This window comes from Pristiophorus japonicus, chromosome 25, assembly GCF_044704955.1.
Source record: "Pristiophorus japonicus isolate sPriJap1 chromosome 25, sPriJap1.hap1, whole genome shotgun sequence".
NCBI lineage: Eukaryota > Metazoa > Chordata > Chondrichthyes > Pristiophoridae > Pristiophorus > Pristiophorus japonicus.
This window is the reverse complement of record NC_092001.1, coordinates 1,565,001-1,578,424: the sequence shown is the minus strand read 5'-3', so window position 1 is coordinate 1,578,424 and position 13,424 is coordinate 1,565,001.

Here is a 13,424-nt window from a genome sequence, read left to right as displayed (position 1 = left end):
TTTTGCCTTCTCCCTGTAGCTGCACAAGTTTGCCTGCTCCTCGACGCTGCGTGAACTCCTGAACTCGCGACCTTTTTATAGGCCTCTGACCCCGGATTGTCGCCTCCTCCTCGAAGCTGCGTGAATACCTGAACTCACGGCCTTTTTATAGGCCTCTGACCCCGGATTGTCGCCTCCTCCTCGACGCTGCGGGAACTCCTGAACTCGCGGCATTTTTATAGGCCTCCGACCCCGGACTGTCGCCTCTTCCTCAACGCTGCCCTAACTCCTGAACTCGTGGCCTGGATAACCTCTTGTAACCTGGCAGCTATAATGGTAAGTACTGCAGGGAAGCGAATACGACCAGGGTGATCTCCTGCATTGTTTAGATCACCTGGATGTGTCGGAGAGTACTTTTCGCGGAATTGGCCTGGTTTCTTACTGACTTTTGCATCTTCCAGGGATCCCATTATTCCGGTTGGGGTGGAGTGTAGAATGTTTCAGTGTCAGGGGTTTTGCAGTTGTGTGGGGTGGACTGGTTGTACTGATGCTCTTTACATTTCCGCCATTGTTCTTACGTTTATGGAGAGCTTTCAGGGCTGCTGACCATGGGCCGTGTGGCTTTTATTTGGCCAGCATGGAGACGCTGGGCCAAATCGGCCTCCTTCTGCGCTTTAAATTTCAATGTTTCTATGTTTCTACAACTATATTCGCTCTCTGCCCCTATCCCCAACTACCAGGCACTCTCCCCCCGCAAGAACCATGCTCCCATTTCCCGCACCCCCGACAGAAGCAGGATCTCTCTACCCTCCCTCGCCCAACAACCAGTCTCTCTCGACCCGCCTCCCAACAACCTGGACCTCTTTACCCCGGCCCAACTTCAAGGTTCTCGCTACACGGTAAACCTCTAAACAACCAGTCTCTCTCTCGCTCCTCCCCAATACACCAACAACCACGTTCAAGCTGTTGAATAAGTACGGAGGGGTTTGAAGTCTTCAGCGAGAAACGGCACAGCGCCATATTCTCAAGGGCAATTAGGTATGGAAAACAAGTACCCAGATTCCATGCACATAGAAACATAGAAACATAGAAAATAGGTGCAGGAGTCATCCATTCGTCCATTCGAGCCTGCCCACCATTCATTAAGGATATGACGGATCATTCACATCAGTACCTGCTTTTCTCCATACGCCATGATCCCTTTAACGTAAGGGCCATATCTAACTCCCTCTTGAATATATCCAATGAACTGGCACCAACAAATCTCTGCTTTAGGGAATTCCAAAGGTAAACAACTCTCTGAGTGAAGCAATTTCTCCTCCTCTCACTCCTAAATGGCTTACCCCTTATCATTAGATTGTGTCCCATGGTTCTGGACTTCCCCACATCGGGAACATTCTTCCTGTATCTAACCTGTCCTGTCCAGTCAGAATTGTATATGGTTTTATGAGCTGCCGTCTCATCCTTCTAAACTCCAGTGAATAAAGTCCAAGCCGATCCACTCTCTCCTCATAGGTCAGTCCAACCATCCTAGCAATCAGTCTGGTAATTCTTGGAAGCACTCGCACAAGAGCAAGCATGTCTTTCCTCAAATTAGGAAACCAAAACTGAATACAATATTCCAGGTGAGGCATCACCAAGGCCCTGTATATCTGCAGAAAGACCTTCCTACTCCTATACTCAAATCCCTAGCTATGAAGGTCAACATACCATTTGCCTTCTTCACTGCCTGCTGTACCTGCATGCCAGCTTTCAATGAGTGATGTACCATGACACCCACGTCTCGTTGCACCACCCCTTTTCCTAATCTGCCGCCATTCTGATAATATTTTGCCTTCGTGTTTTGCCCCCAAAGTTGATAGCCTCACATTTATGCACATAATACTGCATGTGCCACTCAGCAAACCTGTCCAATCACTCTGCAGCCTCTTAGCTTCCTCCTCGCAGCTCACACCACCACCCAGTTTAGTGTCATCTGCAAACTTTGAGATATTACACTCAATTCCTAGATCTAAATCAGTAATATATATAAAAAAATCTGGGATCCCAGCACCTTGTCTTGCGGCACCCCACGAATCACCGCCAGTAATACTGAAAAGGACCCGTTAACCCGACTCTCTGCTTCCTGTCTGCTAACCAGTTCTCTATCCACGTCAGTACATTATTCCCAATACAATGTCCTTTAATTTTGCACACCAATTTCTTGTCTGGGACCTTGTCAAAAACCATTTGAAATTCCAAATACACCACTTCCACTGGTTTTCCCTTGGTCATTCTACAAGATACATCCTTATAAAATGCGAGAAGATTTGTCAAGCATGATTTCCCTTTCATAAATCTGCGTTGACGTGGACCGATCCTGTCACTGCTTTCCAAATACGCTGTATTTCATCGTTAATAATTGATTCCAGCATTTTCCCCAAAACTGAAGTCAATCTAACCAGTCTATAATTATTCGTTTTCTCTCTCTCTCCATTTTTCAAAAGTGGTTTTACATTACCTTCCATCCAGTCCATAGGAATTGATCCAGAGTCGATAGACCGTTGGAAAATGATCACCAATACATCCACTATTTCTATGGCCACGTCCTTATGTTCTCTGTGATGCAGACTATCAGGCCCCGGGGATTTATCCGCCTTCAAGCCTTCAATTTCCCTCAAACAATTTGCCGCCCATAAGGATATCATTCAATTCCTCCTTGCCGCCAGACCCTCGGTCCCCTAGGACCTCCGAAAGATTATTTGCGTCTTCCTTCCTGAAGACAATATGAAAATATTTGGTCAAATGGTCTGCCATTTCTTTGAGCCCATTATAAATTCACCTGAATCTGACTGCAAGGGACCTGCGTTTGTCTTCACTTATCTTTTTCTCCTCACATATCTATTGAAGCTTTTGCAGTCAGTTTTTATGTTCATGGAAAGCTTCCTCTCATACTCTATTTTTCCCCAGCTCATTGAACGATGTGTCGTCCTCGATGAATTCAAAATTTCTCCCAGTCCTCAGGTTTTCTGCTTTTTCTGGCCAATTTATATGGCTCTTCCTTGGATTTAACACGATCCTTAATTTCCCTAGTTAGCCATGGTTGAACCATCTTCCCCGTTTATTTTTTACTTCAGAGAGGGATGTAAAATTGTTGAAGTTCATCCATGATTTCTTTAAATGTTTGCAATTATCTATTCACCACCAATACTCTAAGTATTATTTCCCAGTCTATTCTAGCCAATTCACGTCTCATAACATCGAAGTTACCTTTCCTTAAGTTCAGGATCCTAGTCTCTGAATGAACTGTGTATCTCTCCACCTTAAAAAGAAATTCTATCATATTATTGTCACTCTTCCCCAAGGGGCCTCCCAGAGCATGATTGCGAATTAGTCCTTTCTCATTACACATCATCCAGTCGAGAATGGCCTGCCCTCTAATTGTTTCCACGACATATTGGTCCCGAAAACCATCCCTAGAACACTCCAGGAAATCTTCCTCCATCATATTGCTACCAGTTTGGTTAGCCCAATCTATATGTAGATTACGTTCGCCCATGATAACTGATCTAACTTTATTGCACGCATCCCTAATTTCATTTTTGATGCTGTCCCCAACCGCACTAATACAGTTTGGTTGTCTGTACACAGATCCCTCTAGTGTTTTCTGCACTTTCGTATTCCGCAGCTCCACCCACACAGATTCCACATCATCCAAGCTAATGTCCTTCCTTACTATTGCGTTAGTTTCCTCTTTAACCAGAAACGCTACCCGACCTCCTTTTCCTTTCTGTCCATCCTTCCTGAATGTGGAATACGCCTCAATGTTGAGTTCCAAGCCTTGGTCACCCTGGAGCCATGTCTCCGTGATGCCATTCATGTCATATTCATCAATTGCTGCTTGTGAAGTTAATTCATCCACATTATTATGAATACTCTCGCATTGAGGCACGGAGCCATCAGGCTTGTAATTTTTAACACACTTTATAAAATACAATACATTTTAGAAGTCTGATTGATAATGTTCATTGCTGAAGACACCAGGAAACTGGGACAACCTTAATCAAATTTAACTGGACAGGTAAATCCTACCGTGCAAGGAGTAATAGAATGATTATTGACGATACTATCTCGTGATGCTCATTTTCATATTCAACGCATTACGATTTGAAAGAAGGTTAAACAATTTTTAGTGAAATGTTTTGGAAATTATGTGTAAGTTGTATTTCGTTCTAATTAACTTTTGGCGTCAAATCCCGTTCATGTCTCTTCTTCCTCTCTTAAATAACAAGGGCGGGAATGGACGTTGACCAGACTGCACGGCTCTTGATATTTGTGAGATCATCCATTACATTGAGTTGTTTCGACCTTGTTTCTGAGCGTCAGGTGTAGCTCAGTGGTTACGTCACAGCGTCAACTTCATCAGAATGTTCGGCTCTCTCTCACTTCGTATGTGGCGCAGTGATTGTATTGTTATTTTAATTCTTCTTTTTATACACGTGCTTATATATTAGCAGTGTGAGATTTTTCGAAGGCTCCTTTAAATAACGAACAAAACACTTTCTAATGATACTGCCACCCACAGCGATTACGGGATAGGGAAGTTTTGAATGTCACTCAGTGATACCACAGTTTTTAATTTAAATGACGTAACTTTAATTAAATGACATAGATGACCCAACGCACTTCAGAGTGGTGTGAAAAGAAATTAGTTCGCAGTTAGAAAAAAAGGATGTCAGAAGCGGGATTTGAATCCACAGCTACAAATGCCATCGCTTAGCGATCTTGACGATTGAATGCCCCTGTGTAAACTTATTATTTGAGAACGGTTTAGTCTGAAAGCTTTTCAATGCTGCTGGAGGCTCAGTGACCCGCATAACATCGCCCCCGGGGTTTTCCTGAGCCGGTGTTTGGTGTATGGGGAGGTTTCCATGAAACATGGTAGCTTGCATCCGAGGGATGGAGAAATACCTTCTGTGCTCTGGAACTGGAAAAGAGCAAATAATGAATGAGTTGTTTCCGGTTTTGAAATATGGCTTAATTCTACTGTTATAAGCGTTGCTTAGCAGAATGAAAGAAATGCTAAAATGGTGACTGAGGACGGTCAAACGTTCAACAACTGAACCTTAATAATTTGTGAAACTTCACTCATGGAGGAAATGTTATCGGTTATCTGACTTTACACCGTCTGTCTTTCAGTAGACGGGTTTAACATGTTCATTGCTAATGCAACATAGCTCAACAACAGAGAGAAATGTTCAGCGAGCGGCTGAAATGCTGCTTCCCGATTTCTGCAAAAAATTCCTTTGACAAACTTTTCTCTGACTGGAGCTTTTTCAAACAGAAATGTTCTTTTCCAAGTCATTAAATTCTCAAATTCCGCGACCATTCCCAATCATCTGAATCGGAGGCATCAGAAAGTTCAACAAAAATTAATCGTTCAATGAAGGCTCCGAATCCACGACCTTGCAATTAAGAATCGCGTGTTCTACCGACTGTGCTAGCCATGCCTGCATAAACTGCATGTTGATGTCCCTGATTACAACCAGGCGCCCTTTGGCTCCGTCCCAGGGGAGTAACGTGTTCTTCAGAGCAAGACGCAGTTTCTAATTAATTCCAAGGTGTGCAAGGAAATCAACCATTAAAAGCCCTTTCACTAGCCATAAGGAATCAGGCAATTTTTTTATGGCCGAGTGCTTTTATTACTTCTCAGTATCTCTTGTCTATGTCCAGCTCTTTCCCCATTCAGCCTGTCTATCTGGCTCTGTTCAATCAGACCATGGAGAAAAAATGAGCCAGACTTTTTGAGCAAGCCTATTGTGAGGCAGCAAAGAAAATATCAATTTGGGAAGAATACGAATTTACCCCGCTGCAGCTTAAATGCTGCTTCCCACTTTCTGCAAAAAATTCCTTTGACACCATTGTGAAATGCAACATTTCTTCCATGTAATTTAATAAAATCAATTGACTCTAATTAAAAAGGTGACATCAAAGTTACTTGCCAAACCGGGAATGGAACTCGGGTAGCTGTTGTGATATGAATGGTTGTGTCACTCAATATAGGTGTGTTTTAAAAATCTCGCACTGCAATGTTAAGAGCAATTTGTTTCGGTGTCAAAGAAGGGGATTGGAAATGACAACAAAAACGCCAGGCAGTAATATTTTTCAACGTTATTTAAAATCTTACTGGGTTGAATCTTAAAATGGGGACCATGGGATTTTGTCTTCATTACTGATTCTAATTTCTGTGCATGGCAGCAGTAACTTGTCCTGTTAAATTTGTAAAAATTGCCCAGATTTTTGTGTCACCAGAAATGAAACATTTTGAGTTATACTCATAAAATACAGTGCTTATTAAATATTAGTTGATGGGATGTGGGCGTCGCTGACAAATCCAGCATTTATTGCACATCCCGTATTGCCCTTGAGGAGGTGGTGGTCGGCTGCCTGCTTGAACCGCTGAAGTTTCTGTGGTGAATGTGCTCCTGCAGTGCTGTTAGGGACTGATTTCCAGGATTTATGAGGCATTCATGATGAAGGAATGGTGATATACTTCCAAGTCAGGATCGCATGTTACTTGCGGGAGGGGGCGGGGGGACTTCTACATCATGGTATTAACAGGAACCTGCTGCCTTTGTCATTCTAAGGGGTAGAGGTCGCGGGTTTTGGAGTTGCATCAGAACAAACCTCCATGAGCTGCCGCAGTGCAAGTTGTCAAAAGCAAACACTGCAGCCACGTTACGTCGGTGATAGTGTGAATGAAAGTTTAAGGTGGTGGGTGGTGTACCCATCACGCTGCTGCTTTGCCCTAAGTGTTGTCGAGCTGCTGGAGTGGAATTTAAGCTGCACTCATCCAGGCAAGTGGAGAGTGTTCGCCAAGATGCTGTCTTGTGCCTTGTTGCTGGTGGGAAGTCTTTGGATGGTCAGGAGGTGAGACACTCTCCCCAGAATACCCAGCCTCTGACCTGCTCTTGCTGCCGCACAATTATGTGGCTGGTCCAGTCATGTTTCTGTCCAATGGTGTGCCATCGGATGTTGATAGTGGGGAATTCGGTGATGGTAATGTAGTTGAATGCCAAGGAGCGGTCGTCAAACCCTTGCTTCTTGTCGATAGGCATTGACTGGCAACTGTATGGTGCGAATGTAACATGCCACTTATCAGCTGAAGCCGAAATAACGTTCAGGTTTTGCTGCATGTGGGAATGGGCTGCTTCATTATCAGCGGAGATATGAGTGGTACTGAGCTCTGTGCAATCTTCAGTGAACATAGCCACTTCTGTATTCTTTTGGCAGTGAAGATCATTGATGAAGGGGCTCAAGAGGGTTCCGGCTAGGACACTGGCCGAAGGAAATCTTTCTGCGATGCATTGGGGCTGGGATGATTGATTTCCAACAACCGCAACCATCTTCTTCTGTGCTAGGTATCACTCCAGCCAGTGAAAAATCTCGCCCCTGATTCCCATTGACTTCAATGTGATAGTCATTCTTTCATTTGAATATAATCGTCGACTGCTTCAGCCTCACAAGCCCCCGAAATATCTGCGCTCCACAAATTCTGCGCTCTTGAGCTTCCCTGAATATAACTTCTCAACAATTAATGGACGTGACTTCAGCTTCCTGGTTCAGAAGATCTGGAATTATGTCCCTAAACCTCTGCACATCTCTAACTTTCTCGATTTGCTGCAGTCTGCTGGAAGCAGGTGATGAAAGCAGACGTGTGATGGAGACTGATAGGTGAGCGCTGCTTCTGATGCTGTGTGATTCCCGGTGGGAGTGGGCGGAGATTGTAACCTATTTTTATTCCACCGATGCAGGATAAATAAATCTGTGTTTGAGTAACCTTCATGTGAACAAACATCCGCTGCCAGCATTGTAGAATTCGTGATACAACGATAGCGTGTCTGACTCCAATCAGAAGGCTGCAGGAGAGAAGACAGAGATAGAGAGGGAGACAGACACAGTTAGAGAGAAAGAGAAAGAGATAGAGCGACAGATAGACAGAGAGCGAGAGAGGTAGAGCGAGACAGAGACAGAGCGATGGAGAGAGATAGAGATCGAGAGATACAGATAGAGAGAGAGAGAGAGGTAGAGAGAGAGAGACTGAGTGACAGAGACAGATGGAGATAGAGTGAGAGTGAAAAACAGTGAGAGAGAGACAGAGAGAGAGAGACAGGAAGAGAGAGTGAAAAAGAGAGAGAGAGAGAGACAGGAGAGTGAGAGAGAGAGACAGAGAGAGAGACAGAGCGAAAGAGATTCAGAGATAGGCAGACAGCGAGAGATAGAGATAGAGACGCAGAGAGAGAGGGACAGAGAGAGAGAGAGAGAGAGACTGAAAGAGAGACAGAGAGAGAGCAACAGAGAGCGAGAGAGACAGAGAGAGAGTGACAGAGAGAGAGAGAGAGAGATAGAGACAGTGACAGAGAGAGCGATAGCGAGTGAGAGTCAGAGAGGGAGAGAAAGAGAGAGAGAGAGCGAAAGAGAGAGAGATACACAGAGTAAGAGACAGAGAGAGAGAGAGACAGAGAGAGAGACACAGAAAGAGAAATAAAGAGACAGAGAGAGACAGAGAGCGAGACAGAGAGCGAGAAAGAGAGAATGAGACAGAGACAGAGATTCAGAGGTAGGCAGACAGGGAGAGATAGAGAAAGAGAGACACAGATCGAGAGAGACAGACGAGAGACAGAGAGTGACAGAGAGAGAGCGGAAAAGACAGAGAGAGAGACACAGAGAGGGAGTCAGAGAGAAAAAAACAGAGGGAGAGATAGACAAAGCGAGTGAGACAGAGAAGAGAGAAAGTGCACGAGAGACAGAGAGAGAGAGGCAGTGAGGGAGACAGACAGACAGAGTCACGTAGATAAAGTTAGAGAGACAGACAGAGAGAGAGAGAGAGAGAGAGAGACATAGAGAATGAGAGAGAGTGAGAGACAGAGCGTAAGATAGAGAGAGAGAGAGATAGAGATAGTGAGAGACAGAGTGTGAGAGAGAAAGATAGAAGCAGAAACAGAGAGCGAGACAGAGAGAGATAGGCAGTGCGAGAGACAGAGAGAGACAGAGCGACAGAGAAAAATATAAAGCGAGAGATTGAGACAGAGAAAATGAGAGACAGATCGAGAAATAGAGAGACTGAGTTCGAGAGAGAGAAAGCAAGACAGGGAAACAGCGAGAGAGAAATGCAGAGAGAGAGAGAGAAAGATAAAGAGAGAGAGACTGAGAGAGAGATCAATAGACAGATAGACAGAGACAGACACAGGCTGACAAGCAGAGCGAGAGGGAGAGACATACAGACAGAGAGGGACAGAGATAGGGAGAGCGAGAGCCAGAGAGAGAATGACAGAGTGATACCGAGACAGCGGGAGACAGAGAGAATGAGGGAATGATGGATATAGAGAGAGGCAGAGAAAGAGAGAGAGAGAGAGAGAGGCAGAGAGAGAGAGAGAGAGAGAGAGAGAGAGAGAGAGAGAGAGAGAGAGAGAGACTGGCTGTGAGAGAATCAGAAAGAGTGAGAGAGGTACAGAGGGAATGAGAGTGAGACAGAGACAGAGACAGAGAGAGAGAGAGAGAGAGAGAGAGAAAGAGTTAAAGAGAGAGAGAGAGAGATAGAGAGCGAGAGACATCGAGAGTGAGATAGGCATAGCGAGAGAGAGAGACAGAGTGAGAGAGAGACACACAGAGATAGAGAGAAAGACAGAGAGACAGACAGAGAGACAGAGAGAGAGACAGAGGGAAAGACAGTGAGAGAGGCAGAGAGAGAAAGTCAGAGAGAGAAAAACAGAGAGACACGAGACAAAGAGAGAGAGAGATACACACAGATAGCGAGAGAGAGAGAGAGAGAGAGAGAGAGGGCGAGAGAGAGACATAGAGAGACAGAGATGGAGACAGACAACATAGACACACACACACAGACAGACAGACATAGCGAGAGAGAGAGAAGAGAGAGAGACTGACAGAGATAGAGAGGGAGAGAGACAGAGATAGAAAGAGAAAGAGAAAGACATAAGCGCTAGATAGGCAGAGAGTGAGAGATCGAGAGAGACAGAGACAGAGGGACAGAGAGACACAGATAGAGAGAGAGAGAGAGATAGAGAGAGAGAGACAGAGAGATAGAGATAGATGGAGATAGAGTGAGAGTGAGAGTCAGAGAGAGAGACAGAGAGAGACAGACAGACGGACAGAGTGAGAGAAAAAGAGAGAGAGTGAGAGAGAGAGACAAGTAGAAAAAGAAAGGGAAAGAAATAGAGCGACAGACAGACAGAGAGATAGAGAGCGTAAGAGACAGAAAGAGAGAAAGTCAGAGAGCTAGTGAGACAGAGAGATAGAGAGAAACAGAGAGATAGATAGAGAGAGAGAGGGAAAGAGAGAGTGAGTGAGAGAGAGAGACAGAGAGAGCGATAGAGAGTGAGAGACAGAGAGGGAGAGAGACAGAGAGAGAGGTAGCGAGATAGAGAGAGAGACAGACAGAGTAAGAGACAGAGAGAATGAGACAGAGAGAGAGAGAGAAAGAGAAATAATGAGAGATTGAGAGAGAGAAAGAGAGCGAGACAGAGAGCGAGAAAGAGAGAATGTGAGATGGAGAGAGAGAGTCAGAGGTAGGTAGACAAGGAGAGATAGAGAGAGAGAGATACACAGATGGAGAAATACAGAGAGATGGATAGAGATTGACAGTGAGAGAGAGAGACAGAGAGAGAAAGAGAAACAGTGAGATAGAGAGAAAGACAGATAGAGAGATAGAGAGAGAGCGAGACAGAGAGCGAGCGAGTGCGAACAGAGAGAGAGAGAGAGATATAGAGAGACAGAGAGGGAGACAGACAGGCAGAGTGACACAGAGAGAGTGAGAGAGAGAGAGAGACAGAGAGAGAGAGAGAGATAGAGAGATACAGAGTGATAAAGTGAGACTGATCGTGAGAGAGAGAGACTGATAGAGGGAGACAGACAGAGAGCGAGAGAGAGAGAAAGACAGAAAGTTAGAGACAGAGAGGGAGAGAGAGTTTATTTGTTTGTGTCTCTCTCTTCGGTCTCTCTTTCTACGTAGTTTCTGGTATTGACACAATGCTACGGGGAGAGCGGAGCAGTGGGATTTTTGGGGGATTGAGACAGGGCTATTGGGAGAGAGTGGGGCGACATGTAATTAAATTGAGATTGATACGAGGGCATGTGGAGAGAGCGGGGTAGTGGCATTAGTTTGGGGATTAATACAGGGCTATGGGGAGAAAGCAGGGTAGTGGGATTAGTTTGAGGATTGAAATAGGGCAAAGGGGAGAGAGTAGGACAGTGGGATTAGTTTGGGGATTGATACAGAGCGAAGGGGAGAGAGCGGGGCTGTGGGATTAGTTTGGGGATTGATAGAGGTCTACGGAGAGAGGGTGGGTCAGTGGAATTAGTTTGGGATTGATACAGGGTTATCGGGAGAGAGCAGGACAGTGGGATTAGTTTGGCACTGATACAGGGCTATGGGGAGAGAGCGGGGCAGTGGGCTTAGTTTGGGTGAGATTGAGCAGCCATTTTACATGAGATGTGTGTTGGCCATTTTATACCAGGATTCATATTACAGAGACCGAGAGAGAGAGAAACAGACAGAGAGAGAGAGAGACAGACAGACAGAGAGAGAGAAAAGACAGAGATAGAGAGAAACAGAACGTGAGAGACAGAGAGAGAGCAACACAGAGAGGGAGACAGACAACCAGAGAGACAGAGACAGAGAGCGAGAGAGATTGAGACAGAGAGCGCGAGAGACAGACAGAGACGGAGACAGAGAGAGACAGAGTAAGAGAGAGGAACAGAGAGAGATAGAGACAGAGATCGAGAGAGAGAGAGCCAGAGAGATTGAGAGACAGAAATAGAGACAGTCAGACAGACAGAGGGAGAGACAGAGAGAGAAGGAGAGAGGCAGAAAGAGTCAGAGAGAGTGAGAGATAGAGAGGCAAAGACAGAAAAGCAGAGAGTGAGAAAGAGAGACAGATACAGATATAGAAAGAGAGAGAGACAGAGAGAGAGAGTGAGACGGTGGACGACTAAGAAATAGAGAGATAAAGAGAGATACAGAGAGATAGAGACAGATAGAGAGATATAGAGTGAGATAGATATATATAGAGAGGGAGAGAGAGAAACATAGAGAGACAGAGAGAGACAAAGAGAGAGACAGAGAGAGGAGGAAATATAGAGTGAGAGAGTGACAGAGACAGGAAGAGAAAGATATAGAAACATCGAAACATAAAAAACAGGTGCACCATTACGACATTCGGCCCTTCGACCCTGCACCGCCATTCAATGAGTTCATTGCTGAACATGCAACTTCAGTACCCCATTCCTCGTTTCTCGCCATACCCCTTGATCCCCCGAGTAGTAAGGACTACAACTAACTCTTTTTTGAATATATTTAGTGAATTGGCCTCAACAACTTCTGTGGTAGAGAATTCCACAGGTTCACCACTCTCTGGGTGAAGAAGTTTCACCTTATCTCGGTTCTAAATGGCTTACCCCTTATCCTGAGACTGTGACCCCTGATTCTGGACTTCCCCAACATGCATAAGAACATAAGAACATCAGCATTAGGAACAGGAGTAGGCCATCTAGCCCCTCCAGCCTGCTCCGACAGCCAACAAGATCACGGTCCACAAACCCGCCCGATCAACATAACTCTTAATTCCCTTATGAGTTAAAAATCTCCCGATCTGTGATTTGAATATATTCAACGAGCTAGCCTCAACTGCTTCCTTAGGCAGACAATTCCACAGATTCACAACCCTCTGGGAGTGAAATTCCTTCTCAACTCGATTTTTAATTGGCTCCCCCATATTCTGAGGCTGTGCCCCCGAGTTATAGTCTCCCCGACCAGTGGAAACAACCTGTCTGCTTCTATCCTGTCTATCCCCTTCATTAATTTAAATGTTTCTGTAAGATCACCCCTCATCCTTCTGAACTCCACGAGTAAAGACCCAGTCGACTCAATCTATCTTCATAAGGTAACCCCCTCATCTCAGGAATCAGCATAGTGAATCGTCTCTTTACCCCTTCCAAAGCTAGTATATCCTTCCTTAAGTACGGTGACCAAAACTGCACGCAGTACTCGAGGTGCGGCCTCACCAATATCCTGTACAGTTGCAGGAGGACCTCCCTGCTTTTGTTCTCCATCCCTTTCGCAATGAAGGCCAACATTCCATTCGCCTTCTTGAATACCTGCTGCACCTGCAAACTAAATTTTTGGGATTCATGCACAATGACCCCCAGCTCCCTCTGCAAAGCAGCATGTTGTAATTTCTCCCCATTAAAATAATATTCCCTTTTACTGTTTTTTTTTCCCCAAGGTGGATGAACTCACATTTCTCGACATTGTATTCCTCTGCCAAACCATAGCCCATTCGCTTAACCTATCTAAATCGCTTTGAAGCATATCTGTGTCCTATACACAACCCGCTTTCCCACTAATCTTTGTTTCATCTGCAAATTCTGTAACAATACACTCTGTCCCC